Source organism: Coturnix japonica, chromosome 1, assembly GCF_054131305.1.
Source record: "Coturnix japonica strain WE chromosome 1, WE-NBRP24, whole genome shotgun sequence".
Lineage (NCBI taxonomy): Eukaryota > Metazoa > Chordata > Aves > Galliformes > Phasianidae > Coturnix > Coturnix japonica.
In genome coordinates this window covers 26,612,106-26,632,564 of record NC_140663.1, presented here as the reverse complement: position 1 = coordinate 26,632,564, position 20,459 = coordinate 26,612,106, and the positions used below count along the sequence as shown (strand labels likewise).

The 20,459-nt window shown below is 43.3% G+C and overlaps 1 protein-coding gene across 2 annotated transcripts in view; it reads left to right on the top strand.

Moving 5' to 3' along the window:
* Window positions 1–16,474: 16,474 nt before the first annotated feature.
* The window catches only part of PRICKLE1 (prickle planar cell polarity protein 1), a 56,657-nt gene continuing 52,672 nt past the window's right edge, over window positions 16,475–20,459 (top strand). Inside the window, exon 1 of one of the 2 annotated variants that reach the window (XM_015854670.3) lies at window positions 16,475–16,611. The gene's annotated coding sequence lies outside the window, so the exon portion shown is untranslated. Of the gene's footprint in view, window positions 17,171–20,459 lie in introns of both variants that reach the window. The other variant, XM_015854686.3, reaches the window with a different exon arrangement.

The following is a 20,459-nucleotide window of genomic DNA, read 5'->3' as shown; positions in this document are numbered from 1 at the left end:
ATCTTCTGGATGGGACTGCAGGACTCAGTTTTACTGTTTTAGGCTGGTGACCTGATCAGAACCAGGCTGACATCCCTGTGCATGGTTGTCCATTCTACAAGCTCCTTGCGAGTTCCTTCCATCACACTTTGTACTCCTCCATACTGCACCTTGGTGAGAGTCCTGACAAGAGACAGTTGAAAACTGACAGTATGGGAGAAAAGATCATTTTCAGAGAGGAAAAAAATACTGTGGCTTGACCTGTGCAATGCTGTTTGCGCTTGTAGCGCTGACAGCCAGTAACTCAGTGCTCTCAAAGGCCACAGTACATTCTATTCACCAGGACAAATACAACATCAAAATCCCAAATCAGATGTCTTCCACCATCTTCCAGTGACTGTGTTGGTGACAGTGTTAATATGTGAAGGAGGACAAGGCATAAGAGGGAGATTTTTCTTATTATGCCCTACTCCCATATTGTTCTTAACATTTTCTTTAGATCCCAAGCATGCATTTCTCTTCATTATGAAAAATGTATGCTTAGTTTAAGGCCTAAAACTGAAATACTTCTTAGTGCAATGCTATCTTGAATCTTATTATCATATGAACTCCTGGTGGGTTGCCCAGCGCTCAGAGCACATTATTTGTTATTTTTCAACCTACATCAAAGTGTTTGTTTCAAGGGCTCGAGGGTTTTTTGTTTTATTTTGGGGTTATTTTTTGTAATGTTCAGTAAGTGAAAGCTTCAAAAATAATCTTCTAATGTAGTCACGTGTGCTATAACTGCATTTCTCTCTTTATGCTAACCTAAGCAGTTCCTCTGTTCATAACACAGAGGGGAAACAATATACTAGATACAAGTGATACTCAGGTCATTTGACATTATTATTTCTAGAAGCCTTGGGAATCCAGAAGGGGTCCCATAGCCAAAATGTTCCTCTTACAACAGCTCAAAGACTGTAGTGGATTCCAGCTGAACTTCATGGCACTGCAGTAAACATGACATGATTTTTTTCTTCAGACAGCCACTCCCTATGCTCCCACATGCAGTAGAGCCTATCACAACAACATGCAGCAAAGCGGTATGTGAAGAGCATGTATAAACGCAGTTTGTTCTCTGTCTGGCAGCATTCATACCTGAAGATGAATCACTAGTGGCATGGATTTAATGCAACTGCAGTTTTCTGATGGTAGCCAGCCTTCTTTTGTCTCCTATAAAGCCAGCCCTCTCCCCAATGAACTACATGAAGCCACAGTCACAGTGTATATATTCTGCTGATGGGATTCGGAAGGCTTTAAGAGTTTCATATCTTAGACTACTTCGGCTTGTCTTGGACAATGTGTAGTTGATCATCAGCCATGTGTGTTCTGAACCACATGGGACAAAATTCTGTAAACAATGGTCCGTGTCCTGCAGTGTCCCCTAATCTGTCCCTGCTGCCTTAAGGAGCAGCTGCAATACTGCTCAGTCAGGAATTCATGAGCACAGAAAGCCCTTCTGCTGGCTGGGCAGGAGCAGAACCACTGCTGCACACCACAGAGCATCAGTAATGGCTTTGTCCATATTCAGCTGCTGCTCAAACCCAGAACTGGCACGTATTTTGCCACCACATTTTACCTCAGCTGTTTCCGGAAAACTTGAGAGAAGGAGAGCAGATTTTGATTCTTTATACCATGATTCCTATCCTGGCTGGAAGCAAAGCTCCTTTTTGTAACATTTTCCAATGCTCTGCATGGCTAATGGTACAGGGAAGACTTCAAGTAGCAGCACTCAGTGACACCAGCATTTCTGAATATTTACTGCCTCAGCAGGAGGCTGCAAATCCAACCCAGCACACCAGCAGCTCTACTCACTGCAAACAAACACTCTGCCTTCACTCCCCGAGGGATCAGAGCTCCTCAGCCTCTGGAGCATGCTTTGTACAGAAATAAAATACTTACATCTGTGAGCCCCAGAGGTCTGTTTGACTACAAGCCGTCCTAGAAGCAACCTGGGGTGGGTCGAAATAATGGGATTGCTTTATGTTGCTAAATGAGACGGAGGAGCCACAGCAGCTTTCTAACACAGCTCGTGGATTAAGGGCAGGTTTGCTAGCAACAAGCAATGTGGACTTAGGGCTTGCTCCCTGGTGTTACCACAAAATACAGACATATGCTTGAGAGGAGCTGGGAGGGAACAATTTTACCATCTGTTGTTCACCTTAGTCAGCAATTTTAGTACATGTTGGGTTATTTTACATTATGTGCATTGTATTGTACATCTCATTTTGCGCTGCGGCTTCAAAGAAACACAGTTCTTGACATATGTGGGGCCAAAGGCACCCTCAAGTGACTCCAAAGGCAGGGGCATGTGACAAAGACAAGAGCTAATTCTGAAGTACATTAATGTGGAGCCTTGTTGGTAGTTCTGTCCGCATCAGGATGTGAGGATTTGGCTACAAGCAGTCTGTGGAAGTTTGACTCTGTCAGAGACAGTAACCTATTGAACTCTCTCCAATTAGGAATCAGACTTCTTTCATTCTTCTGAATTACGGGTAGTGTCACTAAAGAGAGTGAGAAATCCATACCAACGCTTCACATCAATTAATTCCAATGCAGCCTAGGAGTTCATGTATTACTAAACACGCCGAAAGGTTACAGCAAAACGTCTTGCAGAGATGTGTGAGATATTTTAACTAATTATATTGTCTCTACATCCATCCTTAGTTTCTCTCACAACTTTATCATTAAATCATTCCTTAATTCTTCTAAAACTGCACAGCTTTTCAGGACTGACAAGGTATCTTCTATCAATAATGATGCAGTGACATCAGTAGTCATACAGGATGTAGTGTGGCCCCTTCCTCACAACAGCCAAAAGCTGTAGATGCCCCTACCCTTCAATGCAACTGCTTCTACTCACCAAGGGAAGGTGTTCACAAACCAGCTCATGATGGTTTGTTGGTCTTATCGCTGGAATTTCTAATTTCAGACAACTTCTGAAAAGACAGTTACTTACTATTTACTCTGCCATTAACCTCAGTCTTGACAAGATTGTAAATAAGCCCTGGTTTAGGATAACATTTCTATTACGTCCATTTTACTGATGAGGAAAGGTAGGCAGAAGGGCTGAGGTACCGATTCTAAGCCTTGCTTCATGGGCTTTTAGGAGTAAGACTGCAGCATTCATTGCTATGGACAGAAAAGCAGATTGTCAAGAGACTGCTGTCTGCAGCTCCTGGGCTCATGTCTTCTGAGGCCAGGATAAAATGCAGGCCTAAGCTGCTCCTATCTATAATTTGTGTATTTATGGGGTGTCAGTCTCTGCAGCACCAAGAGAGCAGACTAGCCTGAGGCCGCAGACTCGCCATCCAAACAGAGTTCAGAACCCAGGAATTCCTCCCTTCCATTCCCATGCTCCGTCCCCTTCTCTGCAAGACGTGGAAATAACAACGAAGCTCATGCCACTGTAATCTCTAGGACATTTTCATCTGTATAATAGATGGAAGTGTTCTGTCACTGCTGCCACTAAATGTTTACTCATTTTGTCAACATTTCTACAAGAATTTTATGATACCAAAGAGCAATGCTGCGATCATATAAATCAGGAGTCTTATTTCAGGGTTGCCACAAGAAGGCAACTGCATTCCACTTTGCTGGTGTGGACAAGAAGGAGTAAGAGAAATAGCAGGGACAGAAAACATATATTAACATTTGGCCACATCTGTGCCTCGTTCAGCAAAGTGCTCTTCATTTTCTTAACTCAATGCTCCTTTTCGTCCCATTCAAGACAGTAAAAATTGCAGCTTGAGGAAGGAGTGAGGTAGTGAAAGATTGGAACAACTGGCTTTTCTTTCTCTTTTCTTCTTTTGTTGTCCTTACTGATTACCTTATTTAGTAATAAAAATTATGTTGTGAGCAGCAGAGGTGACCTTTTCTACAAGTCATGCAACTTACAGGGATGTGGGAACCTCAAATCAAAATCTACTGAGCAACCTATGAAACTGAACTCCTTTATCCTCTCTCTTGCCTAACCCATGGTTAGAAAGAAGACAACCAAGGCTCCCCCAACCAAACATAATCTGACTGTCTCTGAGTTAGCTATTTATTGATAGCTAACAGAATATTTTCTTTTTCCAGCTAATAGCTAGAAATAGCCATCTCGGCTAATGGTGGGTGCATAAAACTTAGCCACAATTTCTCCTCCGTGCACCACCGCTGACAGCCAAAGCTCCACAAAGCTTTCCGAGCTCTTCAGCCCCCCTGTTAGCTTCTCTATGTTCTTTGCTCTCACCTAAGCTCTCATCACCATCCACAATCCATCTCGGCAGCTGGTGGCCCTGATAGAACAGGTCAGCTGCTGAAATTCTTCAGATAACTTTTGACAGTCCATTTGGATCAGCAGTCTCCAGGAGTAGTGCATTTCTGAAAGCCACACTCAGGCTGTACCCCAGTGCAAATGGCTAATGTTCAAATATGTCAAACAGCTCAGGATTAACTGTACTGGAAAGTATGAATTTAATTTCCTCTGTTTAAGAATTAGAAGAGAAGCTTGTTTTCAAACTTCACATTGAAGAATAGTAATTTCATTTTACTTCAGGGTTGTTTTCTGAGGAGTGGGGGTTGGTGCCATGTAAGGTATTAATTCATCAACATTTTTAAGCACACACAGTTTTAAACAGATCAGTAGCCCTAAGAAAGTAAAAACATGAATATTGCGCTATACTTGTGTAGGCAAGACCTAGAAGTCTGAAAGATTATTTCTGGTTTGTTTGTTTGGTTGGTTGGTTTTATGCACAGAAATAAAAGCAAAAGCAAAACTATTCCATCTTTATAAGCTATTCACACAGTGCCTAATGACTTGACATTGGACTGCAGCATTGTCTTGAGAAGCTTTCTTTCCGAGATACTGCTTGGTTTACTTCAGAACATGAAGAAATCAAGCAAGGGAGAAAGATGGACACAGGGCTGTGTGTGAAGCCAGGCTTCCCAGCAGCACAGATTGGCAGCAGCCTTCCCTGGGACCCGGCCCCAGTGATATAGTGTGTCTTTTCAGTAGTGGAAAACTGCTCTTAAAGACATCACAGCAAGTCCTGAAGGAAGCTCTGACTTTCAAAATGGGACCACAGACAGAGAGGTACTGTTTAACACCAAAATGTTATTAATTAGTTAAACATTGCATTTAAATAGCAAGAAAACAAGTGAAACCATTGCAAAAATGATTTTCTTTGCTGCATCCTTGTCTTCCTTGTAACTTTTCTTTAAGAAAGAGTTTTGCATTGGATCAAAGGTGCAAAAAGAGTCAGTAATATAAGCTGCAGTTTGGTTGCTCAGTACCGCTCTGTGCTCTCTGCACTGACATCACCAGCAAATGTTTACTCCTGAGTAATCACTTTCTTCTCCACTGCCCAAAGATCCACAAAGTGCTGCGGGAAGAAAGCACAGAGTTCTGTGTTTGTGACACCAATCTGCTCCCACAGCAACGCGTGTCGTCTTACATGTAACATCTTGGGCTAAATCCTGCTCTTCATTACACGTGATTCGTGCTGTTGGCTTGCATACTTCCACAGAAATTTAAGAGATGAGAGATATCTATTGCACGACTATTCTGGATACAGTTTTGCTCCCATACAAATTACACTGCACCATTTCAAACAAGTTGCTCCTGATTTATATTAGTTTTATATCAGGTTCAAGCATGAAAATTATCAGGAAGTAATAGAGCTGTATTCAAAATACAAATATTTTTCCTCATTAATTAAACAAGGTTGTGGAAAAAGTAAAGAAGTTACTTTCTATTTGCTGATATGTGGGAACATTTGCCCAAGCACTAAATCCTCCTTTAAAGAAAAATAACATGTGCTAAAGCTTTAAAAGGAGTCCAAACAGAGGATTAATTGAGGAGATTGATTTCAGGTTTCTCCACCCTAGTTTAATAGGCTTTTTCCCAACTGAGTTTTGGGGAGTTTGGTATTTTAAACCACTTTTTCTTAACAGCAGTAAGGAAGAAATCTGGGAACTGATTTATTGTGAGGATTTTCCATTGTACTCAGTGGGCATTCTGCACTGCCTTCTTTACGTGCACTTTCTAGCTAGTATGAATTTGTTATGTTTTATACTTTACATCTACTGGCATCATATATCTTACTTAGACAGTAAATATGGATGATCTGGAGTCTGAATTAAAATAAATAAATAAAAATGTGCTGATATTTTACCTAAATGTGCAGATCTTGTTTTTAGGTTGCCTGGGACCATAAACTTGCTCATACACTGCTGTGCTTTAGGGCTGCTGTGCGCCAGCTGAGCAGCCCAGAGTTGGATCAAATCTCAGAACTGAAAATCTTCCATCGTGTTTGCAGCATTCAGCTACAGCCTACATTCTGGTTTGGTTTTGCATCATGAAGGAGCGAGTCCCTCATCAACCAGGTTCTTTTTGAACTGATCTCATACCAGGACATTCACTCTTGAGACCATCAGGAGTCAAAACGGAGAGGAAAAGTCTCCTTTCAGCAGAAGATGGGCTCCGTGTCCCACCAACAGACAGCCATGTCCCAGGCTATGGGCACGTTTCAAGTGGGGCTGAGCAACTGGAGGCAGACAATTCTCTAGCCCATGGAAGCCCTGGCACAGAGCAGCCAGGTCCTGCTGCACTGCAGCTCTGTTCACAGCTTTGCTCCTGCTCTGTGCGCCGCGGTGTAACTCAGAGCAGCCAGGCGCTTCAGGCCAGCTCCTTGGCTGCACTGCAGACCACACACCTAGCAGGCTTTGCCTTCAGCTAGCAGCAGCTACAGCGGCTCAAAAACCAGGAGGGAAACATGCTTTCCTTAGCAGCCAGATTTTTAATTGCAAAAATGTTCTACCAAGCTTATTTAAGCCACGGGAGATGAAACCAGCAGGCCAGGGAACAGCTCCCCAGAAGAGTATCCCAGGCACACCCCTTTCTCCCTAGAAACAGATATGCCCACCCCATGGCCAGAATTTGCTGACACTGTGATGCAAAGCACATGATCTGGCCCTTGCACTACATTTTCTGTCAAAGCTGTACCTAGAATTTATGCAACTCTGGTGATTTTTTTTTCTCTCTGTTCTGTTTTAGATCAGGCTGAGAATTCATCTGAGCATTCAGAGATTTTTAATATCTTAGGTTTTTGGCTAAGCAGATATAATGCTTTATTATTTTCCCATATTGCAAGCTTTCCAAAATGTGCTGCATTTGTAAGCATAAATGTAGGGAGAGGGAGAGAAAATGGGTAATTATACGTCCTATGTCTTCTTATCAAAGCTGCATGTTGGAATAGCGGGAGAAATTGAAGACAAAATGAGAATAAAATTTATTGCAGACATCATTTCTCATTTTAGTGGCTGAATGTCTTCCAAGTAAGCTTCCTTTCCCAAACTCTGTGAATTCAGGGACTGTGTAAGATACGCCTTGTAGGCAAGGATTTGTTTTTTCAGTGCAAGGAACAGTATTTCCAGTCTAACTCAAATAATGGGAAAAAATGGGTCCAGCTGTATCTCTAAAGCTACAGCCACATTATGATTGTTCAGAGAACATTAAATGTCTGACCTGCCTATAGAAACCAGCTGGGGAAAAAAAGAAAGGAAAAAAAAGACCATTTCTACAGGAACTTGAAGTAAAGTAGACCTAGGGGATGTTCCCATTTACTTTCCAAAAGCCATAGTGTGTGCTCCTTTCCCCAGGGCATATATCAGTGATCTCCATGGAGTGTTTGTCTGTCACATTACGCACCAGAGCCCTGAACCAATATTTGCCTGCTGCTGTCATCCTGGAGCCCCCCAGAAGTGCACCCAAAATGAAGAAATCTAAATGTAGGACTTCCTCATTCCTTGCTCTGAATGTTATGGAGACCTCCCCTGCCTGAATGCTTGTTGTGATTTCCCAGGTACTGAAGAATATGACAAAACCGTTTTGATTATCCAGGTTGATTCTTGAGATCATAAAGACTGTGATACTTCCTTGAACGTAGCTAATACTTGAACTAGAACCTACTTACTGAAAAAAGCTCTTGAACCTGGAAATTATCCCATGCTGGAGAACAGACTGAGTGAATTGTTCCATCGGTTGCTTGAAACACAGGAAAAACTAACATAAAATCAGTTAGTTTCATCTTTCATCCACTGGGCTTGGCAAAAGTTTTACCAGCGAGGCTGGAGAGTCCTTTTATTTATTGATAGGTCAAACTCTCTCTTTTAATTTTCTCTTCATTTAACTAAATAGATTTCACATCCTTTTCTATTGACTGATTCTTGTGATTTTTCTTCTCTTCATCCTCTTAATACATGCTTTGAATTGCATTTTTTTCCCCCTTAATGCATTTTGTTTGATGTTAACAGCTTAATTTTTAAAGCATGAACTTCAACTATTATTGACTTGGACTCTTGAAAATGCTTTTTTTCATGTGTGTAACAAATGCAGTTGTCATCATTATTTACATCTGAACTATGAGAAATGTTTATGACCAGTTCTTCCTTCTTGGCGACAATGGCTTTAAAATCTAATACCTCCATTTCGGAAGTGATTTTGTTGGTGTTTCAGCATGGATTGCTCAGACACTGTCCCACGTTAAACTCAAACCTAAAGCTCACATTCAGTGTAAAAGGAACTTCTATGTGATGCATAATCTTTCACACACACCTATGGGTCTGCCTTAACTCACAACATCCGTGTCACACTGTGCGGTTTTTGTGCTCTGAATTTGATCCTTATTCTGCACTTATTCTGAGAGGTGAGAAATGCATCACCAGGATGAAACACTCCGGGAAGTTAGCAAACCCTGCAATCTGGAGACAGCTGCTTTAATTTACAGGTAGAGAAAGTAGAGAAAGAGGTTATCTGTGAAATAGGAGTAACAGTTTGGAAGTTTCCTACTGCTGACTGGAGCAACAATAGGACAACACAGGGGACATTGTGAGGAACACAGTAGGCTCTGGCTACTGTTTTTATCTCGGAGAGTATTCTTTACATATTTTCTTTAATCATGGTCTTAGTGACTGGATTAGCAGCCTTGCATCCTTCCTTATTGCTGTACTTGTCAAAGCGATTGTAATGGTGTGTTTTAGTCCTTTTAGCCTTGGAAGTCCTATTAGAGGTCCTCTCTGTGACAAGGATCCCTCATGAGAGGCACAAAGACACACATGCATCTCAGGGACTGGGGAGCAGAGCCCCACAGAGCAGAGCTCTTCACCATGATCACGTACAACCAGGAACCAGAACAATCCAGTCCAGTACCTCCAACAATATCCCAGAATGGGGTTGATTTTGTCAATTGTTTCATGTTTTATCTCAGTTGTTTCTCTCTTCTTGAATGTATTTACTGACATACGTTCTTCTCACCCTCCACCACACCTTCTGCAAGTCTGGTGCTCTGAGGAAGGGTCTCTTTGCACATGGGTCAGCCTTTCCCATGTGAATGAAATTCAAGAGGAACGAGAGGCTCAGGAAAGCAAGGCCAGAAAATCCCTGATGGTGAGCAGAGCAGCCAAAAAAGGCCTCCAGAAAAACTAAATGGAGGGGCTTAACTTTACATTTTGAAAATAGTCTTCTCAGATTTAAAATGAATGAATAAATGAAGTAATTAACCAATTAGCATAAAGGAGCTTGTTTCTCTTCTGTTCTGTTTCTGTGAAGAGTAAATCAGAGCTCAGCCAGCTCCTAATTTTGCTACTGGATAAAAGAAGAGGGACTTTGTAAGATGCTTCTGTGGGCAGGCAAGTTCTCTTGTTACAAATAGAGGAATGAAAAGGATCCCCATTCACATAAGCAATAGAAACAACTGCTTTCTAAGTGTGAAGGAAACGTACGGAAACATTTTCCTCAATTCTGCAGTCATTGCACACAAGTTTAAGTGCACTGACTCAGGTGTTTTCCTCCGATGAGACCAAATGTGCCCAGAATGAAATCAGGTTGCACAACAGGGAGCCTCAAAATAACCCAAGGAGCCCAGTCAGCTCCAGTCAGTCCTGAGAGAATTTCATTCCTAATTAATTTAAAATGACCAAGTGTGAATTTGCCAAATTCTGCTTCACTGACTCCAGTGTTTTGACTTTCTGGAGTTTCTGTTAGATCGGGTTTAGCCGTATAAAATGTATTGCAAGGAAACATAAGGCATATTTAGCTGACAAGCCGGGAGACTTGACATATTTCCATGTCAACCTTGACAGATAGATAGGCAGTGCCTGAGAAAATGACACCTACAAAGGAACAAGGATGCCTTTTTACATCCAGGACCTCAGCCTACTTCATCGCTGACACTTCACAGAGGCAATTAATATACAAGGAGCCTTTCATGACGAAGAGCAAAAAAGTACAAAACTTTGGCAACGCTCCCCTCTCACTAGACCCATAGAGAGACTTGGTGATAAAGGGAACAAATTGTGTTGTGACACTCCAGGGTAGAGAACAAAACAGAAGAAAAAAGAGACAAAAATAGACAAGTGCTTAATTATAAACTGTTTGGGTGGCATCTTCCGTGTGAAGATGTGTGGTATCTGAATCTGGCAAATACCGGGGGGAAAAAAGAGCAAGCTCTCAAACACTGCAAATATTTCTGATGTTCAGAAATGCTGCCCACTCATTATCCGGTTTTCCTTCTGTTGGATTTCTGGCTCTTCACCACCTCCAGAAAACATCCTTCGATTTATTTACTCGTGGCTTTTATGTTTCCGCGAACTCCCATGTTACCAAGTTTTACAACCCCAGTGTGTTCAGAAAACGCATTTCCAACTCACTTCAAATTGCTAAAGGAAGCAGGATTTTAATTTTCCTGTCTGTACAGTGGCAGCACAGTGCCTTTACTCAGGAAGACAACACAAACAGTGCCAGGCAGCTTATTACACAGAAACACAATGTGGTTGGATGAAGAATAGGAAATACTGAAAACGAGACGTGCGTTTAAAACATAGAAAGTGACACCCTGATTAATCTAAATCTGATCGGGTTTTGCTTCGTTTTGGTTCTGTTGTTTTTATTAAATCTGTTTCTTTTTTATTCAAGAATTGCTTTCAACAAGTATTGAAAGCCATTCACTGATTGATACCTTATATAAATAAATTGCATTTCATCTAGCAGATAGGAGAGAGACAAGAAATACCTCTAATGACATTACCATATCTGCTTAACATTAGAGGTCTAGCTAAAATGCCATTTAAAAGTGAATGAATTCTGTTCACCCTTTTGATTAAACAAGACAACAGCTACTTAGGTAAACATGGTGATGGGATGCATTTTTCCATGTGTGTGTGTATTATTTGCAAACCTTGCCTTCATCGCTTCTGAACTGATTGCTACAATACGTGTTGAGGCAAAAGGACCTTAAGGACTATCAGACGGCTCGTATCCAAACCGTAGCCCTAATCATATCTGAATGCATATTCACAGTACATGAATTTCAAATCTATCTAAATATTTGCACTCTGCCTATTACCATATCATCCTATCAGCATCAAAACAATGACATGTGAGGCTATTATTCATAAGTAATAGCTGCACTCGATCATATAGCCGTGATAGAGAATAGTGATTGCCACTGGAGAAGTGCTCATCCCTGATGTTTGAAAATCCCTTCATCTTAACAACCTTTTTGAGATACTTTGGGTGACTGAAAAAGAAACACGATTTGCGATGTTAATGACTTTCCTGTTTACTGCTTCAGTGGAAGAGCATTTTATGCGTGTCATTTTTTAGCATGACAGTCAAAAACAGCTGAATGTAAAATCATCATAGAATCACAGAATGGCCTGAGTTGAAAAGGATCACAATGATCATCCAGTTTCAACCTCCCTGCTATGTGCAGATCTTCAACCACCAGACCAGGCTGCGCAGAGCCACCTCCAGCCTGGCCTTGAATGCCTCCAGGGATCGGGCATCCACAACCTCCTTTTGCAACCTGTTCCAGTGCATCACCACCCTCTGTGTGAAAAACCTCCTCCTAATATCTGACCTAAACCTCCCCTGTCTCAGTTTAAGACCATTCTTCTTTGTCCTATCACTGTCCACCCTTGTAAACAGCCATTCCCCCTCCTGTTTATCTGCCCCCTTCGAGTATTAGAAGGCCACAGTGAGGTCTCCCTGGAGCTTTCTCTTCTCCAAATCATGTCAAGACAAAGCTCACATATGTCAGAGGTCTTTGCTTTTGCCTGAGCCCAATTGACTGAGAAATTACTTCATAATCAGTGGTTTTAATAAAAAATAACACCTCTATTTTTATTGATTCTGAGATGCTTTTTCGAGGTACGTTACACACAGACAAAGGGAGATTTTGCATTGATTTCAATGTCTCTCAGGTCAGTCCTGTACTGATGGAAATAACAGCTCAATTAATAAATTCAAAACTCTATAATATCTACAAAATCAAATTCTTGCAGTCCCTGAAATCTATCCACGCTACTTTTGAATGTAGATTCTGGATTCTACACATACAAAATACATAGTATGAATACAGTAGGAAATAATACAGATTAAACTCGGAATAAATCTAGCATGGGAATTAAATGTTTACATTATTCTTAAGAGCGTGTTTTACTTTTTGTAGCATCGGTGGGTTGGTCACATCATAATGGAGGAGACTAAACACTGTAATCATATCGGCATCGTCGCTTTAGACAGAAATAATGCATGGGGAAAAACAGAAAACATTTCAGGAGGCAAACATCATCTGTGTCCCCACATGTGAAGAAGCTCCAGCAGATTACACCTCTGTACAATCACTACTCAGCACCTCAATCAGGCTACTCACATTTTAATTTCAATTTGCTTTAATTGCCAGAATTGTAATTTCAAAAGAAATTATTGGTACAGAATCCAATGGTATTTTCTCTTAATTGCAGCTTATTCTTCGTGTCATCTATTCTTTGAGGATGATGAATAATTGATTTACATGATTTCCCACAATTATTTGATGAGTAATCAATGGCATTCAATCAATTTGTTTAGTGATCGTACTTGGCAATTTACATTTAAGTGAAAGATTAAGATCTCCTGCACAGTTAAATACTGAACTCTGTTTAAACCATGTTAGGATGGTAACACTGTGAAACAAAAGCTGATGAGCTAAGGGTTGGCTTAAGAGTGTGCCTTAACTTCTAACAGTCCAGCTTCTCAAAGTGTAAATTTTAAGTGAATCAAATTTAATAACAGCACCGGTGGTATTTATTCAAAACAAGAGCCATTGCCTTCTATCACATCTTTTCCATGTATTGCTTACAGATCTGAGTTGGTCTTATGAACAGCTAATAATCAAATGTCTTGGTGCACGTGGGATTGGGCATATGCTTTCAAAGCTGTTCCATCTCTCCAAGCAGGGACAACAGAAGGTTGTTCCATCTCAGCATCTCCTGTGCAAATGGAAACATCTCCAGGCAATGAAATGGCAATATTCTTGGGCAAAAGGCTGTGAAAAAGCCAAGCTAGCCTCTCAGGAGTACCAACAGGAGACTAATGTCTAGGAGGACTGGGAAACCCATTCAAAGGTCAGTTTGTCTCAGTTTTCATCTGCAGCTAGTGAAATGCAGAGATCTTTGCCATTATTTCTGGAATACAGTCAGATTCATTGAGACCACTCCAAAGGCAGAGTACAGTCATCCACACTTGGACTGGGTACAGAGATGTTCGGCTGCCTTCCAGGAGCTGCTCCAACCCCACAGCAGTTAGCAGGGCTGACTCCAGCTCAGTGGGAAGAGAACAACAGCGCATCTCAGGAACAGACGGGGATTATTTACATGTGTGGCACATGAAATGTTGTTCATTTCCTCTCAGTCACATTGCCCATTTTATCCTAGTCCAGAGCAGATTTCTGAGCTAGAACTAATGGGGAAGTCTGTGACTGAAGGCAGAGTGCAAGGCCTTCTTATAAGGATGATGTTTTAGTCCAGGAAGAGAGGACAGAGAGATTTAACAGCTATGAAAGATGCCTGGGAATAAAATCCAGAGGGAGCTTTTTTATCAGGCTGTGCACTTTTACATAGAGATTATGAAGAATTGTGTTGCTGAAAATGTTACGGAGCCAAGGGATAAGGCCAAAACAAACAGAAAAGGCAAAAAACAGCAGGAGAGCCCTTACACAGAAATGAAGGACTGTTGCAAAAATAAGTCAGAAAACGGAGGTGGTTTATCCTGAAACAAAACTTGAACTGGAAAACCCAAGAGCTCAGCCCCTCTGCCAAATGCAGGCAGGCATCTTGGTTCTGGCTCTGTAGTGGGATGAAATTCCCTCCTTCTTGCCCATGTTACATTCAGGTTAGTAGAAGAAAAGAACCCAAACCTGGATTCTGGGGTGGAGCCCTAGCACTCCTCAGCCTACCCCTGACTCAAATAGCTGAGGGAGGTTTCCAACTGCACTGCAAAGGCCACCCAGCCTTCAGAGAGGGTTTGATGGAGACCTCTTGAATGCCTGAGGGTACAAGGGAGGAAAGTGGTGTTGCCTGATAGAATGAGGGAAAGCAACCCCTGTAGTGAAAACTCAGTATTAGCATTGGTTTTAAGATTCTTTTTTAAGCCCTATCCATACAGCTGATAAAGAACATATTGCTAGATACAAGCCAAAGAAAAGAGCTGGTTTGATAAGAACCAGCATGGGAATGTTTATACCTATTTCCTTCAAGTAGCCTGCACTAGTGGATTCCATAGCGGCCCAGAAAGATCAAATGTAGAGCTAGAACAAGATGTTCTCATTAATATTATTCATTGATGCTCTTCTATACACCTCAAACGCTGCACAAATATTATTATACTCAACCGTATAAGACACATGTCATGCAAGACAGTTTTATTTTCTCATGGAAACAGGGAAACTGAGGCATTCCTATTGCTATTTGGATGTAAAAGAAAAAGAAAAATGGCCATTGTACCCATCCTTAAAGGCACAGTAAGAAATAAAGAAAAAGGGAGAGCCTCAAAGCTGCATCAGTGCTAGGTGGGATTTTTGCTGCCCAGCTCAGGAGCTGGTTTTGCTCACCTATTCACAGTTGCAGCTGTAACTTTCTACATACAATTTACACAGATTATTTCTGTGCCTTTTGGCCTATCAGCTAAACCTTTCAGATATGGAAACCTCGTCTAATAGTAAGAAATATCAAAAGTAGAGGCTGAAAGAGGTTAAGACTAGAAAAGAAGGTCTTGTTGTTCCAGGCATTGTTTTCTGGGGTACCTGTGTGTCTATACTCACCTTTTCACACTTCACATATTCAAAAAGGATCCTGTGATGTAGGCTAAGAATTGTATTCCTCGCATGAAATTCATAATATCTGTCAGCATCACTTTCTAGAGAAAAATCCTAAGTACCGCAGAGATGTTAGGATGCATGTTTCATACATCAGGCAAGTACTGCCCAGGGTTCCATTCTTGGACACCTCCCGGGTGATGCCACCCAATCCCTAGGCAGCCCATTCCTAAAATCCAACTTGAAATGTTATCTCCCACTGTTCGCAGGGTTACAGGTGCATCTTCATCCCTGACCAAACACGGTGTTCTCTCATTCCCAGGGAGGACCTATGCTGGCAAGCTTTATTTCTGTCCATGTAGTGGAAACTGGAGCAGGCTGTAACCCTCAGGAAGCAGTTGTGCTGGATTTACATTGCAGACATGGCTGTGGTGTGGGTAAATTACATTTCTGTTGCAAGCTTCCCAGGCTACCCAGATGGTTAAGCAGAAACGAAGAGTTTATAGCTTAATTAGAGGCATTTATAAGTGAGGATCAGATAAACAGAAATACAACTTAAAAGAGGGCACTGGCCATAAATTCTTTCATTCCAGATTCAGATCTGCTAATATATGACTGTAAACACCTCCGACAAGGTTATTTACAAGCCAGGCAATCTGACTTCCTATACCTCTGGAGCTTGAAGTGTGAAGAGGTAAATGATGGAGATCATGCAATGCTGCAAACACAGACTAAATATGTGTTTAAACCCCCCACATACACATTTCTACTTCATCCCTCGTGTGTCTTCTTCTGTTATGAAAGACATCAAACCTCATTCTGATGGCAAAGGCGATGGAGGCTGCCTGTATGTGAGGAGATGCCGCCTGTGAGGAGGTGCCACCTGTTTGTGCTTTCTTGGAAAATTCCACACGGATTCAATCTGGAAGTGCTTATTTTCAGACTCAGATTTAAGAGGAGCCGTTCGGCGATGCGGATCCCGCCCCCAGACCCGCTCCAAATTAAGCACATCTACACAGCACTGCTAAACAGCCCCGTTCTCACTGACCCGGCCCAGGGGCACGGCCTGCGTCCTGCCGCCCCGAGGACGGGAAAACCATTGCGAAGCCCCCAATTCGGAGCGATCACAGCTCCCGGGTCCCTCGCAGCTCCCATTGAGCTCCGGAGCGCAGCTCGCCGCCCGCCCCACCCCACCCCGCGGGTGGACGAAGCCCATCCCTTCGCCCCGCCTGCCGGATGGTCGGCAGCCAATGGACGGGGCGGGAGGCGGCGGCCGCCGTCCCGGGCGCGGAGCGGCGGAGCCCCATTAGGGCGGGGAGCGGGCGCGGGGCTCGGCCACTCGCGGAGGGCGCTGCTGGGTTCCCGGCTGGTCTGCAGCCGCTCCGCATCTCGTGGCGCAGCCGGAGCCCGCCTCGCTACTGTCAATGCGCGTTGCCCCGGCCCCCACCCGGCAGCGCGTCGCCGCGGCTCGGAGGTAAGGGGCGGCCGTGCGGGGGCAGCGGGCGGCTGCGGCTGCTCCCTCCTTCCCTCCCGGAGCTTTGGGTGCCCGATGACAAGCGGGCCGCTCTGCTGCCGTCTCACCGACAGGGCTCCCGCATCGCAGCGGGGCTGTCAGCGCTGCACCGGCGGGGCTGAGCCGCGCTCTGTCACCGAGCCCCTCGGGGCGAGCCTGCTGCAGGGTGCCACGGAGCGCCCGGCTGTGCCTGTGCAGCGGGTATAGAGCTTAAAGGATAACGGCGAGCGTCCTCCGCAGGACGGAACCGAAAAGGCGTCGCGGATGAACGAAAAGTTGGGGTTGCGTCACTCCGCTGCGATATTCGGGCTGCCGGGGTTTGGGGCGGCTGCTGCCCTGCACAGCTCCGGCTGTGCGGCACAAGGGGCCGTGATGGAGCAGCCCGCGTCAGCCCGTTGTAAGGTGTGGGGAGCCGACAGGGTTAATGGCTGAGCTGTGAAGATTGGAGGCAGATGTGGGTGAGAGCAACAGGCGGCTCTGGCTTTCCCTAATATCCTGTCGTATGATAACTCTGAAGAAGGTAATTGTTTAAAAAAAAAAAAATCTGTTTCAATTTAAGATTTATTAAGCAAGAAGAGCCCTGTGTAAACACCAGAATCCTTGCCTAGCTTAGAAAGGAGAGGAAAAATGTTAGCGGGACTTAAAGGGGACGAGTGCGAGTTGTATGTGGATTGCCGTGCCTCAGTGCGAGCAGATCGTCAATCTCGTTTCCACTTCACCCTGTTTCTTGCGAGGATGAGGACGTTTAATTGTGGCTGTATTGGAACATGGCTTCTGTGCTTCTTTTCTAACAAACCGGTTCTTTCCAACGCTTTCAGGGCGTGTGAAGAGATAGCGAGTGTCCTCCCGGGGAGGAGAAGGAGCGGGAGGGCAGAGCCGGGTTCTGCTTAGACCTATAATAAGTGGGGAACGTAGGTTTGTGTGTTTGAGGCTGAGATCTGAGGAGTGACTTGGCTCTAATGACCTGGCTTTGCACAACTTCAAGAGTTTCGTCTGTCTCCCCCTATGGTTATAATAAGAGATTAAATGCGTTTGGCATATTTAATTAATTAGCATAGGAAAATCAGATGGCTTTGACTTTGTCATTGTTTTCCTGTGAAACTCTTCTACGCTAATGAACGTCTACAGTTTATGAAGTAATTTAAATTGATTTGGTTCGTATTATGTCTTTGCTCCCTTTTTGATGCTTCAGCCTTTGTGTCCCAGCCTGGAAGTCCTCTCCCTTTGTACCGTAGGTCTTGCACAGTGTATTGTCATCACTTACCATGCGCAGACAGAAAGCTGAGCTTCAACATGAAAGCACTGTTTGCTTGGGTGCTGGGTCTTGTGCATTCCAGGGGTAATTGTATGTGCAGTGATGAAGACCATATAAAACAAACAAAACACGCTGGGTTTTGTTTATCCTTTCTACCACTGCTGTCCTCAAGTAGAGATCCCTGCTGTGGCTGCCAGGGCTGTAACTGTGCATACACCAAAACTTCGCTTCTTATTTTTAATCCTGACAAAGCGATTTCTTACTGTAATTCTAGGAAAATGGTCCTGTGGCCTTGCACTGCATTAAGGGTACTTGAATATGTGCTAGGTGTTTGTAATGGCCAGGTGGCGTGTGTCAGTATCAGCTTACTTGCTTGTACCGAGTGTGAAGCTTCAGCTTGGCCAGCAAGGTTTTGTTTATGCTGTTTCAAATGGAGGTAAACTTGAGGTTAGCTGTGACCACTGGTATATTCTCACAGTGAGCCATGCCTGCTTTGGTCCTGCTGCTGGAAGTGCTTATACCAGTACTTAGCTTTTACTCATATACTCGAACTGTTTGGCTTTGGAGTTGTGTGATGGGAAGAAGCAGCGTGGGAGGGTGCAATGCAGCAATCCCTGTCTGCCCCCTCCCACCCCATGGCTAAAAATGATGGGGAGAAACGTGTTTTACGAGTTACAGCACACTGAAGTCGTGATGTTTCTGGCAGAAATACCATGATAGACTATCACATCACTTCACAATTTGCTGAGATTACATATTTCTTTTACAGAAGCAATGCCTTGGCTGGGGTCTGTAGGATATTTCCAGTTACTGAGTGAGTTTTTCAAGTGCTGTGCTGTAGTTCTTTGTACCTTGCTTGATTATATTGTACTATTGTGATCTTTTTTGTTGGCTGGGTGGTGTTTTGTTTTTTGTAGATACTAAGCAAATGATTATCAACACAAACTGACAACTCTTAAATGTGTTCTTTTGCAAGGGGATTTTTTCTTACGTGTACAGCATGAGTGAGGTGCTCAGATATAAGAGGCACAAGCCAATACAAACACTTGGAGTATTTCTAAAATATCCGTACATGGCAGCTTCTTGCCAGATTACCTTTCCTTGGCGCTTTGCCTGGAAGGCAAACTTCTTATAAGTTCTTAAATACAACCATAAGATCTTCGGGATGATTTAGGGTCTATGAGGCTCGGGGTGTTGTTCTAGCTAGGAGACCTCCAGTAGACAGTCTTTCAGGCAGGCTTTCCATTTCCAGCGGGTTATACGTCAACATAAATTGCAATTGTGTTATTGCAGTTGTCCTGTGCTGATGTGTGCTCCTGTCTAAAGCGCTGATTGATAGCCACCAATAGCTTTGGCTGTTCTCTCCTTCGTTGTCCTTTCTGCTGTGCCCCCTTCCAGTTCTAAGTTGGCAAAAGCTGGTAAAAACATGACGGAATGTGCTCATAGACTTCTACCTGCAACGGTTCAGTGCAGCTCCCCTTCTTTTATCAGAGCACAGATCCCATAGCTTGCAACTACAGTCTTTGACTTTAGGAACAATTGTGGTTGCTTGTTTTCTTTTTAAATGCTTCCAGTTGCTCACAATATTGGTTTTGTGGAGCTGCCACGTGCCAAAAAAACCCCACTTCCAACCACCTTCCAAATATTGAAATATGATTGATTTGCTTTTATTTTAAATAAGTTTTGTTTCCCGTGATATTTTTATCCTTTTTATAGTGTGGTGCCTTCTAATCTTGCACCAACTGGCCCCAATCTTAATATCATATGATCTCAGAACCAGATTTCTCTGGCGGCAGCGTGCCAAAACCATGTCTAATCTGTGTGTTAATGCAGCATATACGACAGCTCTGGCTTCTCGCAGGGTTTGATCACTGATTTGTATAATTGCAACCAGCATGATTAAAAAATCTGCATGTCAATATCATGGTGCTTAGAATAAAACCTGCAGATGTTTTTAAAACAGAGTGATGTCAGTATTTAAACTTTTGGTTTTTAGAGTCTTTGCTGTCCAAGGATCTTCGTTTCTGAAGGTGTTTGAGTGATCTCAAAGTCACATAGATGCAGCTAAAAATATAGCAATGTAGGTTTCAAGTCATGCTGAGGGTGTTACCTTGCATACTCTTGCACTGCAAGAGGGCTGTATCTTCTCTTGCTCATCTCTGTATACATTTTTCATTTCAGTCCCTTCAGTTGTGGTTGAACCATGAAAGGCGTCCAAGCATTTACTGACACATCGCTCCTCTCTTCAGTATTCCTCATGAGAGCAAACAGCCCTTCTCTGACAAAAGTGCTGTAACTGTTCAGCTTTGCCCACCATCCTTTCCTATGATCTCCCCAGTTAGTGAATTACCCATGTGATGGAGTTGGTGCCGGCTCAGCAAGAGCCTGCCTAGCTGCTCAAGTTCTCCCACTCATCCAGCCCAGCACATGGCTTGTCTGACACTGCCTGCACCCGTGGCCCATTGCTCTCACAACACAAATGTGCAGTAACAAGGGGACAAACTTAAAGCCTTCTTGCACTTTCAAGTGTGGATCAGCTTGTCTAACCACAGCA